Genomic DNA, 12,730 nt, shown 5'->3' on the forward strand with positions numbered 1-12,730 from the left:
GGATGTCTCGGAGCGACTGCAGCGCATTCTGGAGGAGGAGGGTGAATAGCCAGTTGTCGTGGTACATGTAGATACCAACGATATAGGTAAAAAATGGGATGAGGTCCTACAAGCTGAATTTAGGGAGCTAGGAGTTAAATTAAAAAGCAGGATCTCAAAGGTAGTAATCTCAGGATTGCTACCAGTGCCACGTGCTAGTCAGAGCAGGAATTGCAGGATAGCTCAGATGAATATGTGGTGTGAGGAATGGTGCAAGGGGGAGGGATTCAAATTCCTGGAACATTGGAACCGGTTGTGGGAGAGGTGTGACCAGTACAAACCGAATGGTCTGCACCTGGGCAGGACCGGAACTAATGTCCTAGGCGGAGTTTTTGCTAGTGCTGTTGGGGAGGGTTTAAACTAAAAAGGCAGGGAGATGGGAATCTATGCAGGGAGGCAAAGGGAAGTAAAAAGGGGGCAGAAACAAAAGGTAGGAAGGAGAAAAGGAAGAGTGGAGGACAGAGAAATCAAGGGCAAAAATCAAAAAGAGCCACATTACAACATAATTCTAAAAGGACAAAGAGTGTTAAAAAAACAAGCCTGAAGGCTCTGAATCTCAATGGAAGGAGCATTCGTAATAAGGTAGATGAATTAACTGCGCAGATTGCTGTTAACTGATATGATTTGATTGGGATTACGGAGACATGGCTCCAAGGTAACCAAGGCTGGGAACTCAACATCCAGGGGTATTCAATGTTCAGGAAGGACAGACAGGAAGGAAAAGGAGGTGGTGTAGCGTTACTGGTAAAAGAGGAGATTGACGCAATAGTAAGGAAGGACATTAGAGTGGATGATGTGGAATCTATATGGGTAGAGCTGCGAAACACCAAAGGGCAGAAAATGTTAGTGGGAGTTGTGTACAGACCACGAAACAATAGTAGGGAGGTTGGGGATGGCATCAAACAGGAAATTAGGAACGCGTGCAATAAGGGTACAGCAGTTATCATGGGTGACTTTAATCTGCATATTGATTGGGTTAACCAAACTGATAGCAATACTGTGGAGAAGGATTTCCTGGAGTGTATAAGGGATGGTTTTCTAGACCAATATGTCGAGGAACCAACGAGAAAGCAGGCCATCCTAGACTGGGTCTTGTGTAATGACAGAGGATTAATTAGCAATCTGGTCGTGTGGGGCCCCTTGGGGAAGAGTGGCCATAATATGGTAGGATTTTTCATTAAGATGGAGAGTGACATAATTAATTCAGAGTCTAGGGTCCTGAACCTAAAGAAAGGAAACTTCGACAGTATGAGATGTGAATTGGCTAGGATAGACTGGAGAATGATACTTAAAGGGTTGACAGTGGATAGGCAATGGCAGACATTTAAATATTACATGGATGAACTACAACAATTGTACATCCCTGTGTGGCTTAAGAATAATAAAGCGAAGGTCGCTCAACCGTGGCTAACAAGGGAAATTAGGGAAAGTGGTAAATCCAAGGTAAAGGCATATAAATTGGTCAGAAAAAGCAGCAAACCTGAGGACTGGGAGAAATTTAGAATTCAGCAGAGGAGGACTAAGGGTTTAATTAGGAGGTGGAAAATAGAGTATGAGAGTAAGCTTGCAGGGAACATAAAAATTGATTGTAAAAGCTTCTACAGATAGGTGAAGACAAAAAGATTAGTGAAGACTAATGTAGGTCCCTTGCAGTCAGAATCAGGGAAATTCATAATGGGGAACAAGGAAATGGCAGACCAATTGAACAAATACTTTGGTTCTGTCTTCACTAAGGAAGACATAAATAACCTCCCGAAAATACTAGGGGACCGAGGATCTAGCAAGAAGGGGGAACTGAGGGAAATCTTTTATTAGTCAGGAAATGGTGTTAGGGAAATTGAAGAGACTGAAGGCCGATAAATCCCCAGGGCCTGATAGTCTGTATCCCAGAGTACTTAAGGAAGTGCCCCTAGAAATAGTAAATGCATTGATGGTCATTTTCCAACATTCCATGGACTCTGGTTCAGTTCCTATGTATTAGAGGGTAGCTAATGTAACCCCACTTTAAAAAAAAAGAGGGAGAGAGAAAACAGGGAATTATAGACTGGTTAGTCTGACATCGGTGGTGGGGAAAATGCTGGAATCAATTATTAAAGATGTAATAGCAACGCATTGGGAAAGCAGTGACAGGATCGGTCCAAGTCAGCATGGATTTATGAAAGGGAAATCATGCTTGACAAATGTTGTAGAGTTTTTTGAGGATGTAACTAGTAGATGTGGTGCATTTGGACTTTCAAAAGGCTTTTGACAAGGTCCCACATAAGAGATTGGCGCGCAAAATTAAGGCACATGGTATTGGGGGTAATGTATTGACGTGGATAGAGAACTGGTTGGCAGACAGGAAGCAAAGAGTGGTAATAAACGGGTCCCTTTCAGAATGGCAGGCAGTGACTAGTGGGGTGCCGCAGTGTTCAGTGCTGGTACCCCAGCTATTTACAATATACATTAATGATTTAGATGAAGGAATTGAATGAAACTAAGCTGGGTGGCAGTGTGAGCTGCGAGGAGGATGCTAGGAAGCTGCAGGGAGACTTGGACACATTAGGTGAATGGGCAAATGCATGGCAGATGCAGTATAATGTGGATAAGTGTGAGGTTATCCACTTTAGTGGCAAAAACAGGAAGGCAGAATATTATCTGAATGCTGCCAGATTAGTAAAAGGGGAGGTGCAACGAGACCTGGGTGTCATGGTACATCAGTCATTGAAGGTAGTCATGCAAGTACAGTAGGCAGTAAAGAAAGCAAATGGCATGCTGGCCTTCATAGCGAGGGGATTTGAGTATAGGAGCAGGGAGGTCTTACTGAAGTTGTACAGGGCCTTGGTGAGACCACACCTTGAGTATTGTGTGCAGTTTTGATCTCCTAATCTGAGGAAGGACATTCTTGCTATTGAAGTAATGCAGCGAAGGTTCACCAGTCTGTTTCCCGGGATGGCAGGACTGACATATGAAGAAAGACTGGATCAACTAGGCTTATATTCACTGGAATTTAGAAGAATGACAGGAGATCAAATAGAAACATATAAAATTCTGATGGGATTGGACAGGTTAGATGCAGGAAGAATGTTCCCGATGTTGGGGAAGTGCAGAACCAGGGAGGATAAGGAGTAAGCCATTTAGGACCGAGATGAGGAGAAACTTCTTCACTCAGAGAATTATGAACCTGTGGAATTCTCTACCACAGAAAGTTGCTGAGGCCAGTTCATTAGATATATTCAAAAGGGAGTTAGGTGTGACCCTTACGGCTAAAGGGATCAAGGGGTATGGATAGAAAGCAGGAATGGGGTACTGAAATTGCATGATCAGCCATGATATTGAATGATGGTGCAGGCTCGAAGGGCCGAATGGCCCACTCCTGCACCTACTTTCTATGCATGTGTGGACATTGGCAGGAGATAATTCAGCTTAGCGATATCACCCTCTGTGGTCTAATAGCTTGTCATTATTCAATGCCTAGGCTCACTCATGAAGTATGACCGTCTGATTAAGGCACTGATGTGGGTAACCATCACTTGTGGAACAGTAACCAAACCTTAGGCAAGGAGAGGAGAGATTAAAAAAAACATTAACACTCCAATATTACATTTGTGAAATTATGATCGAATTACTTTAATAATAGATTTAAAAAAATACTTATTATACTCTGTTGAAATGAATGGAATTTAAGCGATAATGCAATGAGTTTCCACTGCTGGCAAAAAACCTCTATAAAGAATGGAATGATGCCCACTGGTAGCACCTCTCAGACAATTATTTCTTTATGTCTATTACTAACTTGTGCCTCCCATCTACTCTGTGCTGAGGTTTTTCAGGGAAACCAGTGTAACTCCAGCAGAAAATCTCCCCTGGGATGTCAAACAAGACTAAATAAGTTTAAGTTGATATTCATGGCTCTGTACTCTCTTGGGTTGTCAAAATCAAATATTATTCAAACATAGGAACATGAGTAGGCCACTCAGATCCACCTTTCAATTAGATCATGGCTGATCTGTACCTCAACCCCATTTATCTGTCTTTGATCTATATCCCTTGATACCCAAACTGAACTAAAATCTAGCAATGACAATCATGAAAATGTCAATTGCCTCAGCACCCACAGCCTTCTGGGGAGAGAATCCCAGATTTCGACTATTTGCGTGCAGAAAGTGCTTCCTGATTTTGCTCCTGAATGGCCTGGCTCTAATTTTCAGATTATATCCCCTCGTTCTTGATTCTCACATCAGAGGAAATAGTTTTTCTCTATCTACCTATCTTTATTGAAGATGGGGGTGAGGTAGAAAATCAGCCATGATCTTATTGAATGGTGCAGCAGGCTGAAAGGGCCAAGTGGCCTGCTCCTATTTCTTATGTTCTTATACATTATCGAATCCTTTTTACTGTATTTATTTAAAAAATTACACTCAGCGTTGCAAGTTTATTTTTTTATCATATTCATTTTTTGCACCTCTTGTTAATCTCTTAGCATCCCTTTGTTGCTTTTTATAACTCCACCAGACTGCTGGTTTATCACTTTTTGATGCATTTATGTCTATCTTTTCTTTTAGCTGGATAGACGGTGTTGACATTTGTTGACGGTGGTTGCTTAACCACACAGGTAGAGCTTTTGCATTTCAGGGCCATGTTTGTATTTTACAAAATACTTCTTTGAATACTTCCCACTGTTTATAGGTTTACCCATTAACAGTTCAGCCCAGTTTACTGCGGTTAATTCATTTCTCATCCCTCAAGTATTCTGCACTTAAATTTTAAACCTTGGTTTGTGACTCTCCCATCTCCCTCTAAAACTGGGCATGTTACGATCACAATTCACAAAAAATTCCCTTACTGTCAGATTGTTAACTAATTCTGGTTTGTTTTTTCCTCATCACTAGTAGGTCCTAAACCAGAATTTTTTTTTTTATTCGTTCATGGAATGTGGGCGTCGCTGGCAAGGCCAGCATTTATTGCCCATTCCTAATTGGCCTTGAGAGGATGGTGGTGAGCCGTCTTCTTGAACCGTTGCAGTCCGTGTGGTGAAGGTATTCCCAATGTCTCGAATACATTTTAGAAATTAAGGCCTAGAAATTGGCCTCCTTAGCACCTTCCGTTATTGGAGGCTGGGTGTTTTGGGGGTGCAAGTTAAAGGCGAGGTGGCCGAGGTAAGTAAAAGAATTTCAAAAATGGTCTTTCTCATTTTTTTAGCTTCCCCTTCGGCCGCGATCGATCAACCCGGCACTCTGCTGCAGTTTATCGGGCTGATCGGGCCAAATCACAGATGCTGTCGGGGACTAGGTAAGTGGTCACAATGCAGACCCTACAGCGAAGACCCTTCCTTTTAAGGGAGGAAAGGAGCCTCTGAATGTGGCAGTACTGCACGGCCCATTGTGCAGCGCTGCACAATTACCGCCCCTCATGCGTGCAGTTGCTCGCCAGGAAGGAAGTGGAGCACTTGATTTAGCATTCCACCTCTTTCCTGGAACACAAACACTGAATTTTTTTAAAGTTGAAAATCAATCGTGCCTGATGCTAATTTTTTCAACTTGTAAAAGTTAGCGCCCCCAAAGTGGGGCTACTCCTGAATTTTTCCACTTTACTGTCTGTACTACTTGATCTGTTCTGCTTCTCCTAGTCTATGTGAAAATGAAAACCACATTAAAACCACATTGTTTTTGCTACACACTTCCCTGATCTCTGTGTTTGCCAGATTCAGCATCCTGTGCCAACTGTGATGAAGTATCTCACTGGGCCACAAAAAGAACAATCTGACAGCACAATGACAGAAGACCACATAGGCATGTGGTTTGCACATTCATTGTCCTTTAATGTTAGATTTAGGCCCATTTAATTTAATTTGAAATTGCAGTTGGTTAGTGTAATATATATAGCTCCACTTGTGGACTACTGTGGCACTGCAGCCAGTGCTGTTTACAACAATAAAGAAGGAACAGGTCACCTGACTAAAGTTCCTGCTGTTAGAAGCCGTCTTAAAGCTGTGTGTGTTGTGAGTTGTGTTGAAGATATAACAAATGGTGACGAGAATTGGATAAGCGGAATAACAAAGCTAAAATTTTTGTTGGTGGATGATTCAGCCAACCGACAGAGAGACTTTGAGAGCTTCTCTGTTTTGATTAACATCTACATGTTAAACTGAGATTTGCATCAAAGGATGATGTCATCAAGAATTATCCGAAGGTGTTCTGTGAAACGAGCAGTCCGATCCAAGGCTTCAAGGCGAGTGTCAGGGTACAGAAGGACACTAGATCAGTTTACTGCAAGCCACGTCCTGTACCATATGCACTCAAGGAGAAAGTTGAGCAAGAACTCAAAAGACTATAGACTGAGACCATTATTTCTAAGATAGATCTATGTAATTGGGCTGCACCCATTGTTGTTGTACCTAAGTTTGATGGTAAGGTAAGAGTGTGTGGTGATTATAAAGTAACCATAAACCAGGTTCGAGAGGGTAATTTCCCCAATACATTGCCAAATGTAGAAGATTTGTTCACAACACTGACATGTGGTCAGATCTTCTCAAAGTTGGATCTTACAAATGCCTACTTACAACTTGAACTAGATGAGGAGCCCGTCATGCTTGACTATAAGTACTCATCTAGAGCTATATCAATTTAATAGGCTACCATTTGGAGTGTCTTCTGCCCCTGCCATATTCCAAGGGGTGATGAACCAGATTTTGCAAGGTATTGAAGCGGTAGTATGTTATTTAGATGACATACTAATTTCAGCACCAAATAGGCAAATTCATAATAACATATTGAATGAAGTCCTCAAACGGCTAGAGAAGCACAGAGTACAAGTGTCTGCTCATAAGTGTGAGTTATTTCAAAACTCAGTGGAGTACCTAGGGTACAGAGTAGACAAAGATGGTTTACATCCAACCAAGGGAAAGCTGGATGCAATCAGAAATGTACCCACTCCCAAGAAGTCACTGAATTTCGATCATTTTCGGGTCTTTTGAATTATTATGGGAAGTTCTTACCAAATTTGGCTACAGTGTTACATCCACTGAATGAACTATTGAAAAATCAGGTCCATTGGAAGTGGTCAGAAGAATGTGATACAGCATTCAAGGAGTGTAAAAGAAAATTGGTAGAGAGCACCATGTTAGTTCATTATGACTTATCTAAGGAGATCAAGCTAGCATGTGATGCCTCTCCGTATGGAGTTGGGGCAGTGATTTTTCATGTACTACATAGTGGGAAGGAGAGACCAGTTGCTTTTGCTTCACGCACTCTCAGTGCCAGTGAGAGTAATTATGCGCAAATCGAAAGGGAAGCTTTGGCATTAATTTTTGGGGTCAAGAAGTTCTGCAAATATTTGTATGCTCATAAGTTTACCATCATTACGGACCATAAGCCCCTGACAGCAATCCTCCATTCAAAGGCCCCAGTTCCCACATTAGCTGCAGCCCAAATGCAGAGATGGGCCTTGATTTTGTTAGCATATATATATGATATTGAATACAGACTATCAGCTGATCAAAGTAATGCTGATGCTATGTCTAGATTGCCTTCTCCATCACAAGTTACACCCGATAAGAAGTGTTCTATTTTTCATACATTGATGAACTGCCAGTCACAGCTGAAGAGATTGGTAGAGCAACCAAACGTGACCCAGTTATGTCAAAAGTGTATGATTATATTGCAAATGGCTATCCAAACCAGGTAACAGACAAATATATTCATCCATTCTTCATTAATAGGAATGAATTGTCAGTTGATAAAGATTGTATCATGTGGGGTACAAGAGTGGTTACACCAAATAAATTCAGGTCCAAATTATTAGGAGACCTCCATGACCAGCACCTGGGAATGTACTTGACCAAGAGGTTTGCACACAGTTACTTATGATGGCCAGGTCTAGATAAAGATATAGAGTACCTCATCAGTCAGTGTACGACATGTCAATCGGTATGCAAGAAACGACCATCAGTACCATTACAGCCATGGAAATGGCCCCCCAGGGTGTGGCAAAGGCTACATATCGATATTGCTGAGCTAGAAGGACAACAATTGTTCATTGTGATTGATACCCGTTCGAAGTGGGTCGAGGTGTTTCCAATGTGGAAAATAACAACAAGTAAAACATTAGACATTTTACGAAAATTATTTTCTTCATTTGGCCTCGCAGTAGAAACTGTTTCTGATAATGGACCACAATTTCATTCAGAAGAATTTGCACAGTTCATGAGCAAAAATGGTGTGAAACATACCAAGGTTCCACCGTACCACCCTGCTTCAAATGGTGCAGCAGAGCGCACTGTACAAATTGTAAAATGTGCCCTCAGCAAACAGACGTTGGATCCAAATCCAAAGAAACGACAGTTGTTATTGGACCACAAATTGGCTAATTTTCTAATTACGTATCGTCATACTCCTCACACAACTACTGGTAGAACACCAGCAGAATTGTTTCTCAAACGACAGTCACGAACCAGATTCTCGTTGTTAAAACCAAACTTGGCACAGTCCATAGAAGAGACACAATTAAGACAGAAAGAGAATCATGATAGAGGTAGAGTAAAATGGAGAAGTGTGAAATTAAATCAGAAGGTGAGAGTGAAGAACCATAACCATAAATGGTTAAAGTGGTTACCAGGAAGAGTGGTGAAAATATGTGGTCCTCACACATATTTGGTCAAGATGTTTGATCATGGACAGGTTAGGTTTGTTCACATTGATCATATTTTACCTACAGATGTGAAAGTAGTTGAAGGTGGGAATGATTCAATTATTTCTGACTCATCAGATAGTTTTGATACAAGTACCAATAGCATATCCTACATCCAATGTGCTGGAAACAAATCCAAGAGAAAGTCAGAATTTAAGTCTGAGTTCGAGTAGGCAGACAAACAGTTTGAAGTTAGACAGAGTTCAAATGGGAATCAAGGGCATCCCTTGGAGGAAAACTTTCCTCAGGATCAGCCTTGAATGAGTTTAAAATCGACATAATGTTTGGAAGGTTCTGTTCGAGAGTGAAGGCATCCTCCTCAAAACAGAAAACAAGTGGTGAAGCTTGATTTTAAATATGGCAAAATAAGTCCATATCTTTTGTTATGTATAAACATACAAGTTATGTATAATGATTATTTTATTATAATTACTTCTTCATTGAGGAGGGAGAAGTGTAATATATATAGCTCCACCTGTGGTCTACTGTGGCACTGCAGCCAGTGCTGTTTACAACAATAAAGAGGGAACAGGTCATCTGACTAGCGGTCCTGATTTTAGAAGCCATCTTAAAGCTGTGTGTCTTTGTGAGTTGTACTGAAGATATAATAGTTTTGTCACTGATCTGCAGGAGCTGATGCTGACTGGTTGTACGTTAGTCATGGCAGATGATCCTTCTGTTACATGTCTTGCAAACAGACTATGTTTTATTTCTTAATTACTTTGACAATCTCAGTAACTTTTCTTGGACTGCCTGACAAACAATAGGGGTGTGCGATAACACCGCTTAGATTCCATACTTCTGTCATTTTTTAAATTGTCTTTGGGTTTCGTCCTGTAAGTCACCCTTACTCTTTGTGGCTGAAATTACCCCTTCTCATAAGGCACCTGCCTGCCTGAAAGCGGTGGGCACAGGGCAGCACGTAATGGCCGCCGACTCTCCAGAAGGGACGGCCATTTTAAACATTGCCCTTCCTCAAGGTTGCAGCGGTGTGGAGGACTGCTCCAGCCGTTTTCCCACCATGGCGTGCACGCGCCGACCCTTTACCGACAGACTGCGACCCCTTCTCGAAATTACCCCGTGGGAAATATCCCTTTTGCTGAATTGCCCGTGGGACTGACGCCGCCACCGGTCGATGCCCCCGACAGTTTTTACTGTCAGTGCACTCCTTGTTGGTCATTGGCATGGCCACCCTTAAAGGGGCGATGGCACCGCGGGCAACACCATTTTATTTTTTATTGTCGGCCGGCTACCAGGTCGGCCCAACAATTATGCTCCCAGGTTTGGCTGGGTCTCCAACAGGCAACCTGGCACCCCTCTTGGGGGTCAGGCTGCTGCCCAGGCCAAAAGCACTGAAGACTAGTCGGGCGGCTGATCCCGCTGTAAGGGCACTTCTGCCCCTCAGCCGCCACAACATCTGCCCCGACCGAACAAAAACATGGGTTGCGACAGAAAAAACTTAAAAAAATTGACAGTGAACTCCGTTTCGGCAAATTCGCCGATTTTATGTCCTATTTTTACAATATTTTTCTATGTTTTTACAATCTGTTTGCACACCATCATCATCATCATCATCATCATCATAAGCAGTCCCTCGGAATCGAGGAAGACTTGCTTCCACTCTTAGCATGAGTTCTTAGGTGACTGTACAGTCCAATACGACAACCACAGTCTCTGTCACAGGTGGGGCAGATAGTCGTTAAGGGAAGGGGTGGGTGGGACTGGTTTGCCGCATTCTCTTTCCGCTTCCTGCGCTTGATTTCTGCACGCTCTCGGTGATGAGACTCAAGGTGCTCAGCGCCCTCCTGGAAGCGCTTCCTCCACTTAGGGCGGTCTTGGCCAGGATTTCCCAGGTGTCAGTGGGGATGTTGCACTTTATGAGGGAGGCTTTAAGGGTATCCTTGTAACGTTTCCGCTGCCCACCTTTGGCTCGTTTGCCGTGAAGGAGTTCCGAGTAACATAGAAACATAGAAACATAGAAAATAGGTGCAGGAGTAGACCATTCAGCCCTTCTAGCCTGCACCGCCATTCAATGAGTTTATGGCTGAACATGAAACTTCAGTACCCCCTTCCTGCTTTCTCGCCATACCCCTTGATCCCCCTACTAGTAAGGACTTCTTCTAACATGGATGCGTGACCAAGGCTTGGCGGGCCATGGCCAGGGGCTAAGGGGGGCTTCCCTGGGTGCATGGCCCAGCTGGGCACACGTGTTGCACCTGCGAACACAAAGTTCCAGATCTGCGTCTATCCCTGGCCACCAAACGTGTGACCTGGCAATTGCCTTCATCGTGACAATGCCCGGGTGCCCATTGTGGAGTTCTCTGATGAACACCTCTCTGCCCATCTGGGGCATGACTACGCGGTTTCCCCACAGTAGGCAATCGGCCTGAATCGAGAGTTCATCCTTGCGCCTGTGAAATGGTTTAAATTTCTCAGGGCATGCCCTGTACGTGGCTGCCAGTCCCCATTCAGGACACATTTCTTGACTAGAGACAATAGCGGGTCTCTATTTGTCCAGACTTTAATCTGACGGGCTGTCACGGGTGAGCCTTCGCTTCCGAAAGCTTCAACAGCCATGACCATCTCAGCACCATGCTCGGTAGCCCCCTCAGTGGTGGCTAGTGGGAGCCTGCTGAGTGCATCGGCGCAGTTTTCGGTGCCCGGTCTGTGCCGAATTGTGTAGTCATAGGCAGCTAACGTGAGTGCCCACCTCTGTATGCGGGCCGATGCGTTTGCATTTATGGCCTTGTAGTCGGCTAAAAGGGACGTTAGGGGTTTGTGATCTGTCTCCAGCTCAAATTTCCTGCCAAACAGGTACTGGTGCATTTTCTTTACCGCATATACACATGCGAGCACCTCCTTTTCTACCATCCCATAGCCCCTTTCTGCCTGGGACAGACTCCTGGAGGCAGAAGCTACTGGCTGTAACTGACCCTTGGCATTGACATGCTGCAACACACACCCGACACCATAGGACGATGCATCGCACGTTAACACAAATTTCTTACATGGGTCATATAGCGTTAACAGATTGTTGGAACATAACAAATTGCGTGCTCTATTAAAAGCCCTTTCCTGGCTGTCCCCCCCCGACCCATTCGCGACCTTTGCGTAGGAGCACGTGTAGCGGCTCTAGCAGCGTGCTCAATTTGGGAAGAAAATTACCAAAATATTTCAGGAGCCCCAGGAACGAACGCAGCTCCGTCGTGTTACGGGGTCTGGGTGCTCTCTGGATCGCTTCCGTCTTGGATGCAGTAGGGCTGATCCCATCTGCTGCTACCCTCATCCCCAGGAATTCTACCTCTGGAGCTAGGAAGACGCACTTCGCCTTTTTCAGTCGCAGCCCTACCCGGTCCAGTCTGCGTAGCACCTCCTCCAGGTTGTGGAGGTGTTCTTCAGTATCGTAACCCGTAATGAGGATGTCGTCCTGAAAAACCACCATCCCTGGAATCGACTTGAGGAGGCTTTCCATATTTAGTTGGAAGATCGCGGCGGCCGTGCGAATCCCGAACGGACATCTATTGTACTCAAACAACCCCTTGTGTGTCGTGATGGTGGTCAGCTTCTTCGACTCACTCGCCAGCTCCTGGGTCATGTAAGCTGAGGTCATGTCCAATTTTGAAAAAAGTTTGCCACCGGATAGCATCGCAAAGAGGTCCTCCGCTCTCGGTAGCGGGTACTGGTCTTGGAGTGACACCCGATTGATGGTGGCCTTGTAATCGCCACATATCCTGACCGACCCATCCGCCTTGAGCACCGGCACAATCGGGCTCGCCCAGTCACTGAATTCGACTGGCGAGATGATGCCTTCCCTCAACAGGTGGTCCAATTCACCTTCTATCTTTTCCCGCATCACGTACGGCACCGCTCTGGCCTTGTGGTGTACTGGCCTGGCGTCTGGGTTTATGTGAATCACTACCTTGGCCCCCATGAAAGTGCCAATGCTGGGTTGAAATAATGAGTCAAATTTGTCCAGGACCTGTGAGCATGATACTCGCTCCACAGAGGAAATTGCATTGACATC

The sequence above is a fragment of the Pristiophorus japonicus genome, chromosome 7 (genome assembly GCF_044704955.1).
Source record: "Pristiophorus japonicus isolate sPriJap1 chromosome 7, sPriJap1.hap1, whole genome shotgun sequence".
NCBI classification, from domain to species: Eukaryota; Metazoa; Chordata; class Chondrichthyes; family Pristiophoridae; genus Pristiophorus; species Pristiophorus japonicus.